Source organism: Dendropsophus ebraccatus, chromosome 2 (genome assembly GCF_027789765.1).
Source record: "Dendropsophus ebraccatus isolate aDenEbr1 chromosome 2, aDenEbr1.pat, whole genome shotgun sequence".
NCBI classification, from domain to species: domain Eukaryota; kingdom Metazoa; phylum Chordata; class Amphibia; order Anura; family Hylidae; genus Dendropsophus; species Dendropsophus ebraccatus.
The window spans coordinates 205,631,079-205,657,368 of record NC_091455.1 but is presented as its reverse complement, the minus strand read 5'-3'; the positions used below and the strand labels follow the sequence as shown (position 1 = coordinate 205,657,368).

The 26,290-nt window shown below is 45.2% G+C and overlaps 1 protein-coding gene and 1 long non-coding RNA gene across 3 annotated transcripts in view; one reads left to right on the top strand and one right to left on the bottom strand.

Moving 5' to 3' along the window:
- The window catches only part of LOC138783929 (uncharacterized), a 55,318-nt gene that overhangs the window by 26,635 nt on the left and 2,393 nt on the right, over positions 1 to 26,290 (bottom strand). The window lies entirely within an intron of this gene.
- Positions 25,246 to 26,290, top strand: part of ADCYAP1R1 (ADCYAP receptor type I) — a 141,071-nt gene continuing 140,026 nt past the window's right edge. For both annotated transcript variants that reach the window (XM_069959260.1, XM_069959259.1), the window contains exon 1: positions 25,246 to 25,572. The gene's annotated coding sequence lies outside the window, so the exon portion shown is untranslated. The remainder of the gene's footprint in view (positions 25,573 to 26,290) is intronic.

Genomic DNA, 26,290 nt, shown 5'->3' with positions numbered 1-26,290 from the left:
GTACAGTAGATTAAAGGGGACAGTGGTACAATACATTAGAGGACAGTGGTACAGTAAATTAGAGGGGACAGTGGCCCAATACATTAAAGAGGACAATGGTACAGTACATTAGAGAGGGCAGTGGTAGAGTACATTAGTGGGGACAGTGGTACAGCATATTATTGGGGACAGTGGTACAGTATATAAGAGGAGACAGTGGTATAGTACGTTAGAGGAGACAGTGGTAGCTTTGCTGCACTGTGTTACCTGCCTTTTTAAATAAAAGAAGTCACTTCAAGATACTGTATAGTGCCACAACCCTTCTGTGGATTAGAAATAAGCGCAACTGGAGCATGCTCAAGTCTGTCCAAGCCAGGATGTCTTGGCCCTAGGGCAACCTGGAAAACATGGATGCAGTCATAGCCCCCAACTTCTTCAGCCACCAGTAATTAAATACCAAGACTTCCAGGTTCGGTCAGATTCGAACATGCATCTGTGCATACAGCAACTTGGTCCGTTGTTCTGTTCTAATCTGATTTACTTATACATTATTGGTTTGGTTGGGGGGGGGGGGGGGGGGGGGAGTTAATTTTCTGCTCTGATTGATTAACCCTTACTTTGATAATTAATGTAAAGCGTTATCCCGGAGACGTAATGATCTGAATCCGCTCTCACTGAAATTTTAGTCAATGCCAAACATCAATGTGCAGAAATCCTTTGTGTTGCCTTCGGCTGGCAGGATCATAAATCCCTTCCCGGTAGATGATGGATGATCTGACTTTGTAGGAATTGCGTTATACGCGGACAATAAACAGTTAAATTCCTAATGGAATAATTTGCTTCCTGACAGCTTGTAAGCAAACTTCCAAGATTGGCTCCATAGCAACAACACGACTGAACCTGCCGACAGTGACGATTCCTCCATTATCTTAACTGCTAATAAAGTAATAGCATCCAACGCAATATTAACCCTTTATAGGGAGCCGACCCCGGCGTGCTAATTGCTGTTATTAAATGGCCTGTTTTTTCCATTGTCACTGGATAATATAACAGGAAAGAGGGTCAAACGCAGAGAGTACATGGCCTTTTGCCATAGGTGCCTCTACGTCTATGTGTGTTTGTCATATGGTTTGCAACTTATTCATAAGTTCATTTATTTTCAATCAGAACAAAAAAAACTTCTTCTCGAGATCTCTCAGGTTTCTGGCCTGTCACTGGGCAACATTGGGTTTCAGCTCCCTCCAAAGATTTTCGATTGGAATCAGGTGTGGAGACTGGCGGCCACTCCAGGAGCTTGAAATGCTACTTATGGGGCTTCTTCCTAGTTGTCCTGGCTGTGTGTTTCTCGTCATTACCATGATGGAAGACCCAGCCATGACCCATCCTCAATGCTCTTACTGAGGGAAGAAGGTTGTTGGCCAAAATGTGGGGATGCATGGCCAAAACCATCCATCCTCCCTTCCGTTCAGTCGTCCTTTGCAGAAAAGCCTCCAAAGTATGATGTTTCCCACCTAAGCTTCATGGTTGTAACTGTGTCATTGGGTTTGTACTCATCCTTCTTCTTCCTGCAAACATGGCCACCCAAATGAGCATTGGTGAACTTCACACGGGCCTGGACATGTGCTGGTGTGAGCAGAGGGACTTTGTTGCTCTGCAGGATTATAGTCCATGGCGGCGTAGTGTGTCTTTGAGACTATGTTCCCAGCTCCCATCAGGTCATTTACCAGGTCCTTCTGTGTAGTTCTGGGCTGATTCCTGACATTTTTCAGAATCATCCTTACGCCACAATGGCAAGATACATAAAGTCACAGACTTTATGGAAGATTGACATCCATTTTGTGTTTCTTTCATTTTCTAATAATCGTGCCAATGTTTGCCGTCTCACCAAGCTGCTTGCCTATTGTCCTGTAGCCCATCACAGCCTTGTGCAGGTCTACCATTTTGTCCCTGGTGTCCTTAGACAGCTCTTTGGTCTTGGCCATGGTGGAGAGGTTGGAGTGTGATTGAATGAATGTGTGGACAGGTGTTTTTTAAACAGATAACAAGATCAAACAGGTGCAATTAATCCAGGTAATGAGTGCAGAGTAATGCTGCGTTTACACGGAACAATTATCGTGCGAATTTGCACGATAACGAACGAATTTGAATGATAAACGTACGTGTAAACACAGCAGATGATCAAACAACGAGCGAGAAATCGTTAATTTTGATCTTTGAACATGTTCTTAAATCGTCGTTCGCAAAAAATTCGCAGATCGTTCCGTGTAAACAGTCGTTCACCGATTTTACCTATGTGCGAGGTAGGCTTAAGCGATCGCAAAACGAATTTTCCGTACGATATATCATTCCGTCTAAACGCTGATCGTTATAAAAAAAAAATGTTACTTCGAAATCATTAATCGTACGATCGGGCGAATTATCGTTCCGTGTAAACGCAGCATTAAAGGAGCTTCTTATAGAGAAACTGACAGCTCTGTGAGAGCCAGAATTCTTGCTGGTTGGTCGGTGATCAAATACTTATTTCATGCAATAAAATGCAAATAAATTGTTTTAAAACCATGCAATGTGATTTTTTATAGGTTCTGTCACAGATTAAGCGTATCTACCATAAATATTACACCTCTCCATAATTTGTAGGTTTGTAGGCAGCGTATCAAATACTTATTTTCACCATTGTATATGTATGAAGAAGTAAGACACAAATGCATGATCAGTTTCTTTGTACCCATGGAGACAGGAGCTGTGTGTAGATAACTGTAGCACGTCATATACTGGAGTTCTCCTTTAAGCTGCATCGGTGCACTTCTGGGTGCAGTCACTGCATCATCCTTCCCTTGCTCATATTTTCTGAAGGAATGTTTCCCATCATAATAGATTATTACATCTCTATTAAAAGCAACAGCAATGTGACTCACGCTTGGCAAAAATTAGAAATAATTGCACGTCTCTGCAGCTTCTACTTAAAGAAGAACTCCTCCAGTTATTTCTCATTTATTGCCTGTATAGTGCAGCATAGGATATTATTAAAGGATACTTTAGAGGTTCTTGTGTATACCTGGTTTAATGATTGTGCCATTTATAGCTCGTCTGCATCTTGGCTCATCCTTCCCCTTTGATATGGTTCTTTTTATATCACCTACATATCTCATAATGCCTTTGGATCTTTAGAGACAGAGGATTGGTGTCTCCTCCCAATTCACTTGCTCTGCCCCTACCTATCGTATCAAGTCTTGTAAGTCATAAAGCTCAGATATATTAAACTGATATTTTCAACATTGTAAAATCTCCTGTGTATTCCTATGAGATGCAGCTTCCCAATACTTCCATCAACCATCCTTTATAAGACTTTATAAGGTGGGAGAGATAAAGTTTAGGAAAAATGAGTTCAAAAATTCTGCATATTCTCCCTTCTTCCTGTGCTTTGTAATTGTTATGATAATGCTATGATAATTGCAGAGCGATGTCACTGCAGAGCGCCATTAAGAATATTCATAAGAATATATGCTGCGGGAGCTGGTGGGCAGGCAGAGTGGTGCACTGGGGGATACAGGACTGCCCCAAGCGCACCAAATCTCCTCATTCACATATGAAGAAAAATAAAGTTTTATCAATAATGGTGCAGCAGACCTTTGTAATCAATGCATAGTAAAATTAGACTAAGTTCTATGTGCAGGGAGTTTGGTGCATTCATATGAGATGCAACTTCACACTGCCCTCCTCTGCTTCCCACTTATAGGCGCCTACAGGGTTAAACATGACAAGCAGGAGGCAGGTAAGGTGAAGCCCTGATTTTTCTAAGTGCTATGAGAAGAGACCTCAGGGTTTTCCCATGAGATGCAGCTTCACAATACTCTATGCTGCCTCCTGATTATATGAGCCAATGTGGTGCAACCTGTCATTTACAGTGGAAGTGACCCACACTGCCTGAGTATACTGAATGCTCTTCATACAGTACATGTAGACAACAGAGACAGGCAGTGTGGGTCAGGGGAGTGTTATAACTCTGCAGATATTAACTGAATGGACTCATCCATATCAATGCAATCCGGCGAAGCAAATGGGGGGCGGCGCCTAATTTGAGACCGGCGTACGAGTATGCCAGTCTTCCTAAATGTCCACCTTTATGTCCAGAATAATTTGCTGGAGTACAACCTTCATACATGTAGGGCAGGTGTGCCCTGCTGAGATATGGCGCTGGTTTAGAAAGTAGGGTGGCTCTATATACAGCCAGTACCTACTGGCAGCTTCTGGAATTGGAGATAATAAGTCTACAGTGGCATCTTGGCAGCTAAATTGAGGGAGCCAATGGGTTGCCATGGCCAGAAGTCACTTTCTGGTTAGTGCTGCAACTTGAAGCTAGAGACTCTGGATCAGGGACTGGGACTGTTTCTCTATATAGTGTCCACCATTTAGAAGTCCTGATCTAAAGGAGCTGCCATTTTGATGGGTCAGGTGCTGAAGGTCCGCATGGTGATACAACCTCCCATCTCTTACTGGGACATGAGGATATTGCAGAGAGTTCTTAGTCTCTGTTATACTCCACGCCGATGATTTGCTAATCTCCCGCATTTGCCGCCTTCATCATTGACGGAGCAGAGGTTAATCTTCTTACCAAGTTCACTGCGGGGAGTGACGATTTCCAAATTTCATCCAAATTTTCTCTGTGATCCTTCACTCTGCAGCTGCAGAATACCCAAATAACATTTAGAAGAAATTACATTTCACAATCTGAAACAGAAGACGTGAAATTCTGATGTCTGTTCCTGGATTTACAGCTCAGCAAAGTTAATGTCCTATCGTCTGCGGATTATAGACAGATGATTCCTGATATACTACATATTAGTGATAGGGAGTTCATGAATAATCAGGTCAAAATGAACTAATCTTCAAAGTGAACTAAATGATTTAGTTCACGGTCCTAGATTGAAATATATATGTATATCAGACAGATGGATAGATAGTTATGAGATAGATAGGAGATAGATAGATAGATATTCGCGAAACGGCCATTTGCGAATAAAATATTCACAAATCGGCACTTTCCACCAAAAAAATGAAATACGCCACTTGATACATGTCCCCCTTTAAGTTGCTGTTCCTGTGTCCCTATCAGGGGACCTGGCCAAAGCCAGGCCCTGGCTTAACTTCAGCAGAGACTCCTCTATCTGCTTCCTCTCACATGGAGAACATGACTACAACGGACCAGTTCCTCCCACCAAGAACTAACTCTTCCTACAGGAGCTAACTAAAACCTCCTGTGAGTGGTGGGGGCTGTGAGCATGTGGAGAAAGAGAGGATAGGACAGGGTAGAACAAGAGGGAAAGCACCTGCACCTGTAAGTGGTTAGAAGACAACACTTGGTACCAAACAGTTAACCCTACGGTTACCTCAGCTGTGCATAAAGCTAGTTAAAGACAGTAGTGACACCTTGTGGGAAAAACACAATGATACACCATCTCCCACTTGTTTGAATCTGAGGGAGTTACTTGCTCAGGTGAATTAGACAGCACCCTGTGCTAGGACACCACAAATGCACCTGGCCAGGTGAGTATGTTGGGACTGTGCCCGCGTATTGACCTTTGCTTAGTCTTGACACCACCTTATGACCACTAGATTCGACTGAACTTTTCTAGCGGGCTCCAGACATTGTTACCTGGGATGAGCGGAATGCTGAGGGTTCCCTGCTGACAACCACGCTGCGAGATAGAGTTCCTAGCTTCTGTGGCTTTTATGGATACTGTCCTGCTCTGTTACTCTCCTTGTCAACGGTGTGGGTTTAGGTTGTCTCTGACTTGTCCTCTCCTGGAAGGGGCTTAACAGTGTTATGTAGCATCACTGAGAAGAAACTCTTAGCTGTGTACTGTCTTAAGTCCTACCCATACGGGGTTCTAGCTAAGACTGGACCTAGAGGGCTAGGGCCCAGAAAGGACCACTGTAGAGAGCTATCTAGCTTGCGTCCTTCCTCTACAATGTCCAACATAAAAGATACACCGCACTTACTCCACCCATGTGACTTCCTTCCTCCAGGGACTCTAAAGTGCGCTGTGAGTGGGTGAAGAGTGCAAACAGAAGAAGTAAAGAGAGAAGTGATAGGAGAGAAGAAGTACAGACTCCTATTGGTTCGCAGATCCATGTGACATATAAAGAAACAATAACCCTTTACATACTTTAGCTGTGCACCTGAGCATACATATCTAATACAACGACATCTAGTGGCAAAACTTTATCACTACTTTCATCACCACATAAGTACAATAAGTACAGGCTTTTACAAAGGGTGTATATAATAGTAACACCCATGGTAGGACACCACACTTACCAGATGTAAAGGATTCATGGTTCTCTGTACAGTTTTTGCTATGGGGCTCCATGAATCTTAGCTATGCCCCTAACAGACACATATAAAGAATTACCCGCATCACATGTTATATATTATACACATTACATACACATGCACTGTTGCAGAAAAAAGTATGTGAACCCAGACAAACACCACTTTCGTAATAACACAAACACTTGTCCTGCGCTTATCTGTAACTGAGCACACTGAGTAAACTTCCACAGTGCAGGGAGAAAAAGTAAGTGAACCTTTTTTCCAGGCCCTACACAAAAGGAGGGCAAATAAACTGAAGCTTTCCTCACCCCTCTACTTGATCCCATGTCCCAGTACACTGGCTCAAGCTGTCATGTTGCCCCTGACTGCCACATGCCCGTACTTCTGCCTTGACCATAGAGGAAGGGCCACAATTCACCCTTCCTGCTTCTATCCATACAGCTCACAATCATATACAAAGCAGATCCACCTTCTATCCCTTACTACATAGTAACATAGTAACATAGTAAATAAGGTTGAAAGAAGACAAGAGTCCATCAGGTTCAACCTAGGAGAATCCTACTATGTTGATCCAGGAAGGCGAAAAAACCCTATGGGGCAGAAGACAACCGCCCCACCACAGGGAGAAGACAACCCCCCCCCCCCCCCCCCCCCGACTGCAATGGCAACCAGAACAATCCCCGGATCAACGTATCACCAGAAATCTAATGCCCATAACTTGTAATATTATATTGTTCAAGAAAAGTATCAAGGCCTCCCTTGAACTTATTTAATGAATCGGCCATGACAACCTCATGTGGCAGAGAGTTCCACAGTCTTACCGCTCGTACAGTAAAGAACCCGCGTCGATGCTGATGATGAAATCTTCTTTCCTCTAGACGTAGAGGATGCCCCCTTGTCATTGTTACAGACCTAGGAGTAAAAAGACCACTACAAAGACCTCTGTACTGTCCATTCATATATTTGTACGTTGTGATCAGATCGCCCCTAAGACGTCTTTTTTCTAGCGTAAATAACCCCAAGCCTGATAACCTGTCTTGGTCCTGTAACCCACCCATTCCCTTAATGACCTTTGTTGCCCTCCTCTGCACCCGCTCCAGTTCAGCTGTGTCCTTCTTATATACCGGTGCCCAAAACTGTACACAGTATTCCATATGTGGTCTGACCAGTGATTTATAAAGAGGCAAAACTATGTTCTCATCTTTAGCATCTATACCTCTTTTGATGCACCCCATTATTTTATTAGCCTTGGCAGCTGCTGCCTGGCACTGATCACTAAAGTTGAGTTTACTGTCCACCAATACCCCCAGGTCCTTTTCGGAAGTAGTTTTACCCAGTGTTTTATTATTTAGCACATAACTGTACTTATTATTTCTATGGCCCAAATGCATAACCTTACATTTATCCACATTAAACTTCATTTGCCATTTCTCCGCCCAAGCCTCTAGCTTCTCCAAATCCCTCTGTAATATGATATTATCCTCCTCTGTACTGAATACTTTACCCAGTTTAGTATCATCTGCAAAAATGGAGATTCTACTCTGTAGCCCCTCTACAAGATCATTAATAAAAATATTAAAAAGAAGTGGACCCAACACTGACCCCTGTGGTACCCCACTAGTAATTAAAACCCAATCTGAATATTTTCCATCAATGACCACCCTCTGTTTTCTATCACACAACCAGTTACTTACCCATTTGCATACGTTTTCCCCAAGTCCCAGCATCCTCATTTTGTAGACCAACCTTTCATGCGGCACAGTACCAAATGCCTTTGAAAAGTCCAGATACACAACATCCACAGCCTCCCCCAGGTCCAGTCTATAACTTACCTCTTCATAGAAGCCGATCAGATTAGTCTGACAGGACCGGTCCCTCATAAATCCATGCTGGTGCTGCGTCATAAGATTATTTTCATTAAGATACTCCAGTATAGCATCTCTTACAAACCCCTGAAATACTTTACCTACTATAGATGTTAGACTTACGGGCCTGTAGTTTCCAGGATCACTCTTTGACCCCTTCTTGAATATTGGTACCACATTAGCTATGCGCCAGTCCTGTGGAACAATCCCTGTCGTAATAGAATCTTTAAATAATAGGTATAACGGTCTGTCTAACACAGTATTTAATTCTTGCAAAACTCTAGGATGGATACCTTCTGGGCCCGGTGACTTATGGATTTTAATGTTTTTAAGGCGTCTCCCCACTTCTTGTTGTGTTAGGCAGGTGACATTTATGGGAGGATTAACATTATCCCTAGTCATGTCGTCTGTTATGGGATTCTCCTCTGTGAATACAGTAGAGAAGAATGTATTTAGTAGATTGGCCTTTTCCTCTTCCCCCTCCACCATTACACCCAGATTATTTTTGAGGGGACCAACATTTTCGGTTTTAAGTCTTTTGTTATTTATATAGGTGAAGAACATTTTGGGATTTGTTTTACTTTCTGTGGCTATCCTTCTTTCTGTTGCTATTTTTGCTTCTTTTATTTGCGTTTTACACATTCTATTCTTCTGTCTATAGTTGCTCAATGCTTCCCCACTACCTTCTTGTTTTAGTAGTCTGAATGCTTGTTTCTTATCATTTATTGCACCCCTTACAGCTGTAGTTAACCACATTGGATTTCTCTTATTTCTACTATGTTTATTCCCATATGGTATGTGTCGTTCACACGATTTACCCAGGATGCTCTTAAATATGTCCCATTTCTCTTGTGTACTTTTATTTATGAAGGCATTGTCCCAGTCTATGTTCCCAAGGTCCTCTCAGTTTTTGGAAATTAGCCTTCCTGAAATTTTATGTTTTTGTAGCCCCTCTACTAATAATTTTATTGAAGGATAATTGAAAACTTACTATGTTATGGTCACTATTACATAGGTGACCCACGCTTCCCTTCCTGGAGCTGCAGGTTTCTGCTTTCCAGTTGATATTTGGGTAGTTAAAGTCCCCCATAATAATGACTTCCCCTTGCTTCGCTGCCGCATCTATTTGTCTTATAAGAAGATTTTCTGATTCTTCCACTATACTTGGAGGTTTATAACTCACTCCTATAAGAATTTTATTATTCTTCGTCCCTCCCCTTATTTCTACCCAAAGAGACTCCACATTATCATCACATATATCCTCCCGCAGAATAGGCTTAAGGCATGATTTAACATATAGACAGACCCCTCCCCCTTTCTTATTTTTACGGTCATTTCTGAATAGACTATAACCCTGGATATTAACGGCCCAGTCATAGGTCTCGTCCAGACATGTCTCGCTTATCCCCACTATATCATATTTCTCTTCAACAATTATGAGTTCTAATTCCTCAGCTTTATTAGTGAGGCTTCGAGCATTAGTATACATACATTTAATATATTTGTCCATATTCCCTTTCCTTTTATCACTAGTGACTATTCTAACCCCTACTGCTGCTCCACCCCCAGTTCCATAATCTAGGCCCAGCTCTCCATCTACTCTGTCTTTACTTACTATATTGTAGTTGCCCTCCCCCCCGGTCCCTAGTTTAAACACTCCTCCAAACTCTTAGCCATCTTTTCCCCCAGCACAGCTGCACCCTCCCCATTGAGATGCAGCCCGTCCCTACCGTAGAGCCTATAACCGACCGAGAAGTCGGCCCAGTTCTCCATGAACCCAAACCCTTCTATCCTACACCAGCTCTTGAGCCACTTATTTACCTCCCTAATCTCCAGCTGTCTCTCAGGTGTGGCTCGTGGTACAGGTAATATTTCGGAAAATATCACCTTGGAGGTCCTAGTTTTAAGCTTCCTGCCTAAGTCCCTGAAATCGTTTTTAAGGACCCGCCACCTACCTCCATCATTGGTGCCAATGTGCACCATGACTGCTGGGTCATCGCCAGCCCCTCCCAGTAATCTGTCAGCCCGATCCGTGATGTGACGAACTCGAGCGCCAGGAAGGCAACACACTGTTCGACGATCCCGGTCTTTGTGACAGATTGCCCTGTCTGTCCCCCTAATAATTGAGTCCCCCACTACCAGTACCTGCCTGGCCTGCCCTGAACTCCTGTTTCCCACCTTACTGGAGCGGACACCCCCCTGGCTTTCAGAGGCAGTGTCCTGCTGCAGCAATGCCACCCCTGAATCAACATCCCCCTCATCCGCCAATTTGGCAAACTTGTTGGGGGTGTGCCAGATCAGGACTGGCCTCCCTCACACTCTTCCCTCTACCCCGTTTTCTAACTGTGACCCAACTAGCTGCCTCTTCCTCCTGTACCTCCATGCTATCACTCTCTCCCCCATCTACCCCTTGGAGTGCTTGCTCAGTGAGCACCAGACCCCTTTCCAGTTTGCTAATGCATCTCAATCGTTGCAGCTGCTCATTTAGATCCAGGATCTGGGCTTCCAAACCAGCAACATGCACACATCTCCCACAATGGTATGCACCCTCGATCGGTTGATCAAGGATTGCATACATCGCACAAGATGTACATTGGGCCGCATTGTCAAACATGGCGCTCATTTATATGGGGATATTATGTATAAAGAAAGAAAAAACAAACAAGCAACAAAAAAACAAACAAGCAACTAATCTCCTTCGGAGGGTGGTTAACAATAAAACCCTTTCCAGTTGCCCCTTATAGGGTTTACAAGTTACGTCTGTGACCCCCACCCCACCACCACCACATTACTCCTATTCTGTTAGTTCTCAATTTATGTGATGCTATTATCTACAGTAATAAAGTGCTGGTTTTCTTTGTTCCCCTCTTACCCTCTCTCGCCGTAGACCGAAGATGCTTTGATGTAGTTGTCGGCTTCTCTATATACTAAATAATGCAACATATAACTCGCCGCAATGTAAAGGAATAACAATTAATGAGCAACGGTTCAGCCCTAAAGGAGCAATATACCGGGATCATGTGCCAGATGCATTATTAATGTACAGAACAATAGTCTTATGCGCAGGCATATGGAGCACGTAGACCGCCGGGGAAATGCACATATAGAAACATATGTCCATCTGTGAGCAACATGTTATTATAGAGATATAATCTACATAAACAGCTGAATAACTGTATATACTCCAGAGCTGCACTCACTATTCTGCTGGTGGGGTCACTGTGTACATACATTACATTACTGATCCTGAGTTACATCCTGTAGATCTTTTATTTAAAAATATAAAACATAACAACAAACCAATAATATAAATAACATAACTGTACAATATATACAAGTCCATAAACGTATTGGCTGGTCCAGCCTCACACTCACCAAACCCACCGCTGTATTATCCCCCACACGTGCAAACTAGATTTTCCCACAAACACCACAATAATAACACTATAAAACTTAACTTAACTAACAATAACTAACATAATTATACTCTACACTAACCCCCTGGTCCGGTTGCGTTCCACAAAATTAAATAAATGCACAAATAAATACATAAATAAATATATACATAGATCCCTACACCAAACACCAAAACATTTTTAAAATTTATTTTTTTTTTTGGCCCTGAGCTGGTGCCGCATCCCATGCCCCCAGTACATGATAACAGACGTCCATGAACCAGCCCAGGATTTTCTGTTTATACCAAAGTCCCCAGACAAAGTCCCCAGAAACCCCCTCCCCCATATAACCCACCACCCAACCTAACACTAACCCCAACCCCAGGTAGAGACCCAACACAATGAGGATGAGTTACATCCTGTATTATACTCTAGAGTTGTAATCACTGTTTTACTGTGGGGTCACTGCGTAAATACATACTGATCCTGTATTATACTCCAGAGCTGCACTCACTATTCTGCTGATGAGGTCACTGTGTACATACATTACATTACTGACTCTGTACTAGTCCTGAGCTACATCCTATACTCCAGAGCTGAACTCCCTATTCTGCTGGTGGGGTCAGGTTTTCTATGGGGATTTGCTACTGCTCTGGACAGTTCCTGACACGGACAGGGGTGGCGGCAGAGAGCACTGTGTCAGATTGGAAAGAATAGACCACTTCCTGCAGGACACACAGCAGCTGATAAGTAGAGATGATCGAACATCGGAAAATCCTAGGTAATAGGCTGAATCAGCTGTGAACAGCCCGGCACTTGTATGACTGCGCCTCCTCCCACTAAGGCCCCATGCCGACACTTGAGTGACATCTTCAGTGCCCTGGCCATGTGGAGCTTGTGGGCTACAGCTGCACTCGCTGGTATGAGGGCTTAGGAAGGTGTTCACTATGTAACCCTCTATTCCCCACCACCATCTGGGGGTAGGGAGTTGGTTCACTATAAAGAATAGGGGTTGAGGGGTGTTAAGCTGGCTGGATATTGTGTGGGGAAAGGGAGTCTGGGATCTGAATGTCTTCTGGTGTTTGGGTATGTTAACATAATGATGTGAATGTATGCAGTGTCCCAGAACATGGATTAGTATAGTCTTTTTATGCACCTGGGCAAAGTAGCTCAGGTTCAAACAGTGGGATATGGTAAAAGTGTATTCTGTGTTTTTCCCACTAGGTGCCACTACTGTGTTTTCTGTGTGCCTTATGTTATGCACTGACGAAGGAAGCATTGGGTTAAACTGTTTGTATCACATATTTATTCTTCTCCTATGGCTGGTGTGGGCATTTTCCCTCCTTTCTCTCTCCTATCACCTCTACTCTTTCTCTAACACACACAGCCCCACTAATTACAAGAGAGATTAGCTTTCCCCTATGGCTAGTTCCTGGTGGGTGGGTGGGTGGCTGGGTCGTTTGTCAGGAGTGTAGGGGAGAGCAACACAGAGACAGAGTGTGAGAATGTTGTTAAACACCGCTAGCATGCAGTGCTAGACCACTCAGGAGGAAAGGACGACCTCCGAGGATCACCTTGTCCACGCCAGGGATACTCTCAACAAGATACAGGGCAGTATACCTGAGTTAGGTACTGACCCCAGCAGGAAAAAGCTACAGATTACGCCTACGTATCCTACTGTAACACACGGCTATTCTGAAAAGTTTTGGGAAGTCTGCTCAACCCAGCGCAGAGACCTGTGACCTCATAATACCCTAATAGTAACCTAACATTGTAGGGCATAAGGCAGTCAGATCACAGATATCTATAGGTGAGTGTGAGTATCTTCTTCTTTGGCCACTCGTTACTACTCCATCCCTGCAGAGTACACAGCTATTATGGACAGGGTCCTCACAGTGCACCTGTGGTGACCTGGTACGGGCACCTAAACCTGTATTGCACCTGAGTAAGGTAACTCCTTTAGTATGAGACCAAGTGAAACCCCATAGAGAGAAGTTTAAGTAGTAATATAATAATGTGGCAATGAGAGCATAGGCTGGCCAGTGGCCTCTGTTGGGGACGGGTGACCTTAATATAAGGTTATCTTGGTGCCTGGGGGAGGACTGGGGATCAGCCTTATTAATTGAAAGGTCCAGGGGGTCGTAGCATCTCTGAAGGGGTCCTCCTGAGAAGGGGGAGCCAGGCGGGGGTGTGAGACCAAATGGGCCAGGACAATAACTAGAGGGTGTAATAGGGAAAAGGGGTCTAGTCGGTGAGTAAGAGTTGAGTAAGAGTTGAAGGAGTGAGTCGCCCGGCGCGCGCCCTCTGCCACCTCTGCCACGGACATGTCTCCCAGGGGCGGTAGATAAAGATATGTAGTGGAGGGTGGGGGAGTAATGGGATACCTTTGGAATACATAATAGCTTTAATGCGGATTGGGCTGGTGCTTCGAGTAATCGAGAGAGGTTTAAGGGGGAAGAAGGGGGGAGGGATGGGGTAAGTAGTTATGATAGCTAATAAGAGAGGGTTGTACCATGCCGATCCAGGTCTGCCCTTCTAGAGGGGAAGATTGTAAAAAGGGGGAAGAGGGAGGGGGTAGATTTTATTGGGAGTTTTGTTGGCCTCCCCTTGGACTGTGGGAGCAAAAGAACTAAAGCCCTACCTTCTATAGGAGAGGGGAAGGAAAGAGGTTGTAGTCAAACCCTGGATGTTCATTTTTAGTGTTTGTGTACATATGTAAAGCCTAATAAAAATTATTTAAAAAAAAAAAAAAGGTAACTCCTTCAGGTTCACACAAGTGGGATGAGGTATCCTCTGTAGTTAGTATTTTTCCCACTAGGTATCACTACTGTGTAAGCATATTCTATGCACAGCTGATGTATATCAAGGGTTAATTATCGTGTGTCACATGTTGTCCTTTTCCAACAGGTGCACGTGCTTTCCCTCCTTTCTTCAGCCCATTGTCTGCTCTTTCTCTCTCTACACACACTCTAAAAGTGCAGGGCAGTTATCTTAGAAGCCATAGGAACTAACCCCAGTGGAACAAAGGTAAAGAAAGTCTATGTATTCCACTGCGCAGTGCCAGACAACCGGGACGTCTTGGAAGTTGGCTTAACCCCGATAACAACACCTGGGGCTAGTACTTCCCACCTAAGATGGGTAGCTCGCAACTAGGGGGCAAATGACATTGGACAAGGCCCCTCAGGCAACCCATCTCCTCTACTCTCTCTACTGCAAAGCTCTTTCTTCTGCAGAGCACCTTACTTCTACCTCAACTACAAGCATCTGAGTCACTTGTAAGATTGGATTCCTTTTTGTATTGCAAAAAAGTTATATACATTTGTAATTGATTTCTTTTAAAATATCTCCAGTCTTCCAGTACTTATTAGCTGCTGTACAGTATGTCCTGTAAGAAGTGGTGTACTCCTTCCAGTCTTACACAGTGCTCTCTGCTGCCACCTCTGTCCATGTCAGGAACTGTCCAAAGCAAGAGCAAATCCCCATAAAAAACCTCTCCTGCTCTGGACAGTTCCTGACATGGACAGAGGTGGCAGCAGAGAGCACTGTGTCAGACGGGAATCTTTCTCCTGTAATGAAGATTACAGTTTCTTTCACATCTTATAATCATCTAGTTCTGCCTGAGGAAGGATTGTGATGACTTCAGGTAAGCCCCCCCCCCCTTATATTAAACTCGCCAACATTAGAAAGACCTATTATTAAATCTGCGGGGAGCAGATAAGTAATATAAGTCACATGAGATGAACTGATCATGTACCCCTCTGCCCCATCATGTGCCCAGGTCGCCGCCACCCTGCCCGAGACCACGCTCAGCTGCACAGAACCTGCGAGGCCGCCGCCCCCGCACACATCATCTCCCTCCAACAGGTGTAATGGCGTCATATCACTGCGCCTGCTGGAGGGAGAAGATGTGTGCGGGGGCGGCGGTGGCCTGCTCTTTGCAGGCTGGAGAACAGAGGGACCCGATGCTAGAATAAGGTGAGTATAATGTTTTTTTTTTGTGTGTGTGTGTGTGTGTTTGGCAATGGGGGTGGGGAGGAGGAGAGATTATTACTATGGGGGGAGCACAGGGGGGATTATTACTATGGTAGGGAGAACAAGGGGGATTATTACTATGGGGGGAGAAAAGGGGAATTATTACTATGGGGGGAGCACAGGGGGATTATTACTATGGGGGGGGGAGCACAGGGGGGAACATTACTATGGGAGGGAGCACAGGGGGGCTTATTACTATGGGGGGAGCACAGGGGGGATTATTACTAAAAGTGGGAGCACAGGGGGGATTATTACTATGGGGTGGAGCACAGGGGGATTATTACTATGGAGACGGAGCACAGGGGGATTATTACTATAAGGGGAGCACAGGGGGGATTATTACTAAAAGTGGGAGCACAGGGGGATTATTACCATGGGGGTGGAGCACAGGGGGATTATTACCATGGGGGGAGAACAGGGGGGATTATTACCATGGGGGGCCACAGGGGGGATTTTTACCTTGGGGGGGGGACAGGGGGGATTATTTCTATGGGGGAAGAGCACAGGGGGACATTATTACTATATGAGGGTACAGCAGGGGATTCTATATACAGGGGGCAACCCACATACCTACTCACTTTACTGCACAAGACTTACAAAATAGTGGAAGTTGTAGTAAAAGTGCGAAGCCTAAGATGTTTGTCTGGCAGGTTCACATGAGACAAATTGTAGTTGAAAGAAGTCATCATGGAGGTCTAAGCCAGAAGGAAAGGAAAAGGAAAGTAACGCCTCAGATCAAAGAAGACGTCACCTGTGAATCACTGAATTTTTTTTTTTTTTTTTTTGGGGGGGGGGGAATTGGGGGGGGGGGGGGGCGCTTTTAGCAAGATTCTCCCTGTAGTCAAAATTACCTAGAAACAGCCCTGATGAGCATGTTGCCTCGCCCTTCTCACATCAAACCTCACACCTTCCAATGCGCTAGGTCTAAAAACTCGTCTACAGATTTTACAGATTATTTTTTTCTCCAGAAACAGCGCCATTCCTGTCCATAGGTTGTGTTTGGTATTGCAACTCGACCTAAATGCAGTAAATGGGTCTAACCTACAATGCCATACATAATCTGTAGAGGTCAGGTGTGGTGCTCTTTTTCAAGAAGGTGGCCTTTTTTTCTTAATCATTGACAGTAATCCTTTTAGGCTATGTTCACACAATGCCTTTCGCGGCCGCAAAATGGGCAAAAAAAAAATTAAAAAAAATTTAAAAACTTGTAGACATAGCCTTAAAGGGGTACTCCGTCGATTTTCTTTCCTTTATTTAAATCAACTGGTTTCAGAAAGTTATTTAGATTTGTAAGTTACTTCTATTTAAAAAAAACTCCAGTCTTCCAGTACTTATCAGTTGCTTTATGTCCTGCAGGAAGTGGTGTATTCTCTCCAGTCTGACACAGTGCTCTCTGCTGCCACCTCTGTCCATGTCAGGAACTGTCCAGAGCAGGAGCAAATCCCCATAAAAAAAACTCTCCTCTCCTGCTCTGGACAGTTCCTGACATGGACAGAGGTGGCAGCAGAGAGCACTGTGTCAGACTGGAGAGAATACACCACTTCCTGCAGGCCATACAGCAGCTGATAAGTATGGGGAAATTAGAGATTTTTAAATAGAAGTATATTACAAACCTGTATGACTTGTATGACTGTTTGTTTTGAAAATCACCGGAGTACCCCTTTAAATTTTGGCTGCTGGTACCTGGTAATAAAAAATGTCCGAGCCCAACTGGGGACTCACTTAGATTCTGTGGCCCCTCCTATTATTATTAGGCCCCTCTGGGCCTCCATACAGTGTTAGGTCTCCTCTGTTACCCAGTATATTGTATTAAGCGCCTGTGTGCACCTACATAGTTTTTAGACTCCATTTTGTGCCCTCATATAGTATTAGGCCCCTTTTTAGTCCATATAGTAGGTAGACCCCCTTCTGCACCTGCATATAGTAGGAAGGCCTCTCTCTGTGCCTTCATATAGTGTTTAGGCTCCCATCTTTGCCCTATAAAGTATAAGGCCCCTTTGTAGTCCATATAGTAGGTAGACCCCCTTCTGCACCTGCGTATAGTAGGAAGGCCTTTCTCTGTGCCTTCATATTGTGTTTAGGCTCCCATCTTTGCCCTATATAGTATAAGGCCCCTTTGTAGTCCATATAGTAGGTAGACCCCCTTCTGCACCTGCGTATAGTAGGAAGGCCTTTCTCTGTGCCTTCATATTGTGTTTAGGCTCCCTTCTGTGCCCCATATAAAAAGCACGAAACGTCAAAAAAGGAAAAAATTTTTGCTCCATTTCACAAAACAATTACACTTTAGGCAGCTCCATTTAACGTAACCGTTTTTAATTGGTTACTTTTAACGGAAAGTAATAGTCAACACTTTTGTGTCTGTTAAAAAAAAACACATCCGTTTTCTTTTTTATAATGGAAGTCAAGGGAAAAAAAGGATCCAAACGGATGACGCACAATTGCATTAGTTTTTTCCCTAAAACGTACAGGTTAAATGGATTGCAATAACGCAGTGTGAACACAGCCTCAACCACATTTTTGTGTACACTAAAAAAGAGATGCGTTTTGATTTTTTTTGTTTTTGTAATGGAAGTCAATGGATTGAAAACGGATGCACACAAATGCATCCATTTTTCATTCGTTTTTTGCATAAAACGGATGAAAAAAAAACTGATTACAAAAGCGCAGTGTGAACCCAGCCTCAGTCTCAAAAGTGGCAGCGGCTGCAGTTAATGGGGTACACCAAAAGCACCACAGAGAGATACGAGGGGAGCGCAGAGAGGTAAAGCATATACATATAAAATACATCTGTTTTTTTTTCAGTTTTTTGCATAAAATAGATGGGGGAAAAAAAAACAGATTGCAAAAACGCAGTGTGAACCATGACTGACTGAGACGGGGCAGCTCCGCGGCCAGTGATTCCCCGCAGTGATATAACTGTGCCATTTCATAACTTTTCCATTTCAGTGCATTATGGGAGCTTAGACGAATGTATTCGAGGAGATTTCCAGAGTAGAGTTCCCCTTGAAGATGCAATTTTACATGGCGGTCAGTGCAATATTTGTCGTAGATCCTGAGTACGGGAAGCGAGGAGCCGGATGATGAAGATCTTGGGAGCTCCTATTTCGGAGATGATGCCGCTTCCAGTTTTATTAAATGCTGCTAAATATTGCATGTCACCTTTGGGTCGGATCATGTTAATAACACGAGGAGCGCAAATTCCATTATTACTGAAAAATGAGATTCGGAGGACTCAGCCGAGAAAATACAAGCGGTCAGAGACACCCCAGACCCCATTAATATTCATAGCCCACTCCAGCAGCAGAGTATTCAGAGCCATAGGGTGTACTGTGACACAAGAATCAATGAAAAGCTTTCAATACTTAGTCGGCGACTAATCAGTTGCTTGATTATAGAGTGAAAAATAGGGAGATAACGTTAGACATAGGGGCAGATTAGTAAGGGTGCTGCAGCCTCTAGCACCTGAAAAAGCTGCAGATCTCCCTATCAAAAGTGTGTGTACAGGGCCGGCGTCAGCGCCTGGGCAAGTGCCGGGGCCCACAGCATCCCTAGGGGCCCAGTCCCACCAAGGCTGCTTTCTTTCTCCTCTGAGACTGGCTGGAGGTAGAGAACATTCACCTCCCTGCCTGGCAGCCAGCGTCTCCTCCATGCTGTAGATCAGCCTGATCTGCACTCCCTGCATCTTCCTGCCCTGGCCCAGACCTGATTAGAGGAGGCCAGACCTGTTAGAGGAGGCCAGAACAGCTCAGCTCCGGGCCAGGTGATGGGTGAGTGTACAATGAGGAGGGGGGGCAGTGTTTTGTGGGGTGTTTAGAGACCATGTGATTCTTCAATTGCTGCAAAACTCCAACTCCAATGCACTGCTAGCAGGACATGATGGGAGTTGTAGTTTGACAACAACTAAAGAGTCACTTGTTGGGAAACAGAGACTTGTGGGACGGTTTATTAGTGCAGTGTTCTGTAACATGTGACTTTCCAGTTGCTGAAAAACTACAACTCCCACCATGCATTGCTGGCTGGGCATAATGGGAGTTGTAGTTTGGCAACAGCAAAAAATCCACTGATTGGGAAACACTGATTATTGGGGACGATGGCACAATATCTAGGGGTCAGTGGCACAGTTTATTGGGGGGGCAGATAGAGTTTATTGTGGGGAGGGGGGAGCAGTGGCACAGATTATTGGGGGACAGTGGCACAGTTTATTGGGGGCAGTGGCACAGATTATTGGGGGGCAGTGGCACAGATTGTTGGGGGGCAGTGGCACAGATTATTGGGGGGCAGTGGCACAGATTATTGGGGGGCAGTGGCACAGATTATTGGGGGACAGTGGCACAGATTATTGGGGGACAGTGGCACAGATTATTGGGGGACAGTGGCACAGATTATTGGGGGAAAGTGGCACAGATTATTGGGGGGCAGTGGCACAGATTATTGGGGGGCAGTGAAAGTTTATTGTGGGGAGGGGGAAGGGGGGGGGCAGTAGCAAAGATCACAAGGGCAAAGTTCTTTTTGCACAAAGAGAAGGCCTTACTACAGATTGAAGCCCAAAGGGGCTCACCTACAGATGAGGGGCAGAAAGGAGGCCTGACTACAGATATGCACACTAAGAGGGGGCACAGCTACAGATAGGGGTATAGAGAGGGGGCACAGCTACAGATAGGGGTATAGAGAGGGGGCACAGCTACAGATAGGGGTATAGAGAGGGGGCACAGCTACAGATAGGGTTATAGAGAGGGGGCACAGCTACAGATAGGGGTATAGAGAGGGGGCACAGCTACAGATAGGGGTATAGAGAGGGGGCACAGCTACAGATAGGGGAATAGAGAGGGGGCACAGCTACAGATAGGGGTATAGAGAGGGGGCACAACCACAGATGGTACCCTAACCGCAAAATAAGGCATAAAGAAAGGAAATAACTTGAAAGGCAGAAAGAGGGTCCTGTAACTGTTGGAAGCTTGTATAGAGGAAGGGGTTAAAGCAGGGCCGGGACAAGGAGTTTTGGTGCCCTAGGCAGAGAAGACAAATGGTGCCCCCCCCCACCCCCAAGTATAGACTGTACACTATGCAGGGACAGCCAGGAGACTATACTGTATATGTATATGTATATACTGTATATATACTGTACCCCCTGAATGTAACAGCACCATGTATACTGTACCCCCTGACTGTAACAGGACCATGTATACTGTACCCCCTGACTGTAACACACCATGTATACTGTACCCCCTGAGTGTAACAGGACCATATATACTGTACCCCCTGAGTGTAACAGGACCATGTATACTGTACCCCCTGAATGTAACAGCACCATGTATACTGTACCCCCTGACTGTAACAGCACCATGTATATTGTACCCCCGGACTGTAACAGCACCATGTATACTGTACCCCCTGACTGTAACAGGACCATGTATACTGTACCCCTGACTGTAACAGGACCATGTATACTGTACCCCCTGACTGTAACAGGACCATGTATACTGTACCCCTGACTGTAACAGGACCATGTATACTGTACCCCCTGAATGTAACAAGACCATGTATACTGTACCCCCAGAGTGTAACAGGACCATGTATACTGTACCCCCTGAATGTAACAGGACCATGTATACTGTACCCCTTGACTGTAACACACCGTGCCACCTGAATGTAGTAGTGTAACACATGGCATCCTGAGAATATAGGTGTCACACACCAGACCCTTCGGGTATAATGATGGTGCACATTGTGCTATAGGTATAACAGGAATATACAGCGTTACAGACTTCAGGAACAGAGAAAATGATGCAGCACAGGAGCCTCCCCTATACCATGACCGCACAGTCACAGCGCCATATACACATCATATACTGATCCTGCCACATACACCTCCCCTATACCATGACAGCACAGTCACAGCGCCATATACACATCATATACTGATCCTGCCACATACACCTCCCCTATACCATGACAGCACAGCGCCATATACACATCATATACTGATCCTGCCACATACACCTCCCCTATACCATGACAGCACAGTCACAGCGCCATATACACATCATATACTGATCCTGCCACATACACCTCCCCTATACCATGACAGCACAGTCACATATACTGATCCTGCCACATACACCTCCCCTATACCATGACAGCACAGTCACAGCGCCATATACACATCATATACTGATCCTGCCACATACACCTCCCCTATACCATGACAGCACAGTCACAGCGCCATATACACATCATATACTGATCCTGCCACATACACCTCCCCTATACCATGACAGCACAGCGCCATATACACATCATATACTGATCCTGCCACATACACCTCCCCTATACCATGACAGCACAGCGCCATATACACATCATATACTGATCCTGCCACATACACCTCCCCTATACCATGACAGCACAGTCACAGCGCCATATACACATCATATACTGATCCTGCCACATACACCTCCCCTATACTATGACAGCACAGTCACATATACACATCATATACTGATCCTGCCACATACACCTCCCCTATACCATGACAGCACAGTCACAGCGCCATATACACATCATATACTGATCCTGCCACATACACCTCCCCTATACCATGACAGCACAGCGCCATATACACATCATATACTGATCCTACCTGACCCAGTACAAGGACCCAATACAATAAGGATATAAAGCACCAGTGTCAGGAGAATTAGCCTGTACATAATAAACACATGTGTTCACCAACCTGTGGGTCCCAAGCTGTGGCAGGACTACAACTCCCATCATGCTGTGACTGTTGTAGTTTTGGAGCAGCTGGTGACCCACAGGTTGGGGAACAATATGGGAAGTGCTGTGTATAGAGGAGCAGTGCAGGGATATGGGGCAGTGTTATATGGGGCAGTGTTATATGGGGCAGCCCTGTGACCTAGGTGACCTCCCTCTCCCAGCACTCCCAGCCTCCCTACACCTACAGGATGATGAGAGTCAGTCAGTGAACTCACCAGACAGCAGCCCCAGCAGTCGGCACGGCCTCCAGCAGTCAGATAGTGAGGAGGTCACATGGTGAGGAGGGGGCGGAGCCTCTGTAGTCCGAGTGAAAGGTCCTAGCAGGTCATTTTAGCAGGTCCTAGCAGGCCATCTTCAGGGCAGAGCAATGATCCTGCTCGGGATGAGGGGATATTCACACTGTCTGCCCAGGAGGGGAGAGAGAGGGAGCACATGAGGATGCTGAAGGTGAGCAGGGAGGGACAGCACTCTGGTGGCTACACAGAGGGGGACCCACTGTTTTACTGTTGCCACGTGAGTGGTCCACAAAGGAGCCCACTGAGGCTTTGTCGCCCAAGAGCCCACAAAACCCTGGAGCCGGCCCTGGAGGGGCATTCTCTCAGCCGGGCCCCTTGTGGTCACATGATCTAAGGAAGTACATTGTGTCTATTCTTGAATATGGACACATTCATGGTCGTAATACGGTTGCATTGTGCCATCTGTTTTACGGCCACAAGACCCAGATCATAGAAGCTTATGCAGAGGAATGTACTATTAAAGGGCAAAAATCTTTTTTTTTTCCAAATAAACTGGTATCAGAACATTATATAGATTTTCAATTTACTTCTATTTAAAAATCTCCAGTCTTCCAGTACTTATCAGCTGCTGTATGTCCTGCAGGAAGCCTGGAAAGGTGTTTGTGGAGAGGTGTTTCTGCTTAGGTGTCAGTGTATATTCATGTATATATGTTGCACAGCTGTAGTCATGTAAGGGTTACTGTATTATATGATTCTGTACACCAATGAGAGAGACTCTTTACTTCTGCCTATCTCTATCCTCCTTTCTTCTCGCATTCTCTTCTCCACCACTCACAGGAGCTGTTACACACACCCTGTAGGAAGTCACATGGGGAGAGGAAGTGTAGACCCACACTTAGTTCTTTCCTGTTTCTCTGAGGAGCAAGACACACAGATCAGGCATCCCTGCTGAGCTTAACCAGGAGCCTGGCTCTGCCAGGTTCCCTGTCCGGGACGGACCAGCTGTAGTGTACAGACACTTATGAAGAACACAGAGATTTTCTTTTCTAAAACACTAACACTAAACACTAACAAAACACTAACACTTCTACCTAGAATGCAGAGAGGAAATTCAGCGATCACCCCAACCGACGCAGCAAACATCTCAACACAGTGCAGGACAGAACCTATGTACTCTATCTTGCAACACAGGTGACACTGAATAATTTCGGACACTTCACTCATGACAGGTAACTAGGACTGGGGCTTGTGTCACTCTGATAGGACGGGTAACTCAACACTGCAGGGCAAAAGGTGGTGTAGCCACAAAGGTCGAAACACGGGCACAAGTATTCTTCTTCTTTCAAGCATTCTCTTCAAGTATTCTTCTTCTAAAGTTCCAGCAGAGCACATTACTACATTGGGTTGGGAATTTAACCCTTTAAGAGGACTGCAACTGCACCTGTGGCTGCATTCTGTGAGGCTTTCCTTGGTATAATACTCTTCTAACACCTTAACAACTGAACCGGATGCAATTTCAGCACAATGCAGATTATTCCTATGTAATCCTGCCCATAACCCTTCAAGGTCCAAGGTATCTTGGAAGGACTGTCAGAGAATGAGAACAAGTTCCCATTTACATTCAAAGGCAGTAAATCTGTCAGGGGTGTAAAAGTCAGGCCCTCCAGCTGTTGCAGAACTACAATTCCCATCATGCCTGGACAGCCAAAGCTAAAGAACATGTGCTGTAGATAGTGATTCAGTTGTATCTAGTGTAGATAATGCTCTGTAAGCTCTACAGCCTGGACCCCAGACTGATACATTATACATAGCTGGTCCTGCTCTCAGCTGTATCCAGTGTAGACAATGCTCTGTGAGCTCTACAGCCTGGACCCCAGACTGATACATTGTACATAGCTAGTCCTGCTCTCAGCTGTATCCAGTGTAGACAATGCTCTGTGAGCTCTATAGCCTGGACCCCAGACTGATACATTGTACATAGCTAGTCCTGCTCTCAGACCTTTGGAGTGATAATAACCCTGGTTGTGGGGGTGGGGGGTGATCTGCCCATGGAGTTGTTGGCGTGAGGCCTGGCGCAGTCTTGTGTACAGCGCAGCAGGGTGTGATAGGTCTCAATGTTCTTATGACAGTATATAAACCGTATGGTCCTCTCCATCTCATTCAGGATTCCTTGTTCCGCGTCTCCTCTTCTCCCTTCGCATAGTGAGTAATCGGCAGGTTATCGCTCGGTGTGATAGGGCCCTTACTCTGCAATGAGGCACGTGACGGCAGCCTGGAGTAAAGCAGCAGCAGCATCTGCACATCAATGAGAGAGGAGGCAGGCAGCTGCGGGGCTGCACACATCACTGCAGTGCTCCCGGCAGCAGCAGCATCACAGCCCAGCACCCCGGTCCCTTCTTCCAGAGTTCAATGACTCAGTTTGATTTAAGAGGGTCATTTCAATACGCCCCGTCCCATTCACACCCCAATTGGCTCCCCGGACCCGATGAATATTTATAAGAATCGCTGCCTAGGAGTGATTGGCTACGGCTTCTCCCCCCCCCCCCCTCCCCTGACTGTAGGGTGGTCTTCATCTCTCAGCAAGACCTGCAAGGTTTGCTGTGCTTTGTCTAGTGCTAAAGAACAGGGACCTGCAATTCCCTGAGAGACACAATTGAGACAGCAGCTGCTGGGTATATACCGTATCAGCGCCTTCTCCCTGTGGATATGTCTACCTGGCCCTGGCACAACTTCTGGATGGCATCTTGTAGCCTGTAAGGGAATGCACTCCTTGCAGGGAGCTCAGCGCTGGCTATACTGGAGCTCTACTCTGCATTCAGATCACATACTTCTACCACTGCTGCAATAGCAGAGCTGTGATACAAGGCTTTGATTCTAGCAGATACTGTTGCACCTTCAATGCTGCCACCAGCACCAAACTTCCTCCGCACAGGGACCGAATCTCCTCGCTGCTCCAGGTAAGTACGTCAACCTGACAGATGTAGCAGAGCTGAATTTGTCATTGAACTCTTCCTCTTCATTTTCGCCATCTCCATTGCACCAAATGACAAACCCGTCTCCACATTTAGGAATGGAAAGTGTCTGAGGTGTGCACCCAGCCCACAATGCTGCCTCAGGTGCGGTGTCTATCCTGTCAGTGATACAATGTCTTTAGATACATCCAACCGCAGATATCCCCCCCCCCCCCTCTGTTCTCCGCAGCCCTCGTAGTCACAGTAACAACATGTTGTGATCACTGGTTGAATGGCTTTTCTATGCTCTATGCTATTGAGTGGCATGGAATCTCATGGAAAGCCGGGTATATCGATGATGTATTTCTAGCTATTGTTTTTGCAGCTTGAAAGGGAGGGGGGGGGGGGGGGGCAGGACCGCGTCTCTTTAGATTCCAGCGCTGAATTGTTCATGGGGATCACGTATAGAGTAATGCAATATGTCCATTGGAGGCAATTACATGACTGGAGGGTGAAAACTGCAAAATATATATATAAAAAATATATATACTTATTTTATTTCATTTAATTATTATTATTATTATTATTATTATTATTATTATTATTATTATTATTTTTGTCTTTTTATTTTATCCCCTCCCCAATAACTAACCGGAATAATCCCTTAACACTACAAGGCTGCTCTCAAACAGATTAGATCATCCTGAACCTAGGAGCCAAGTAT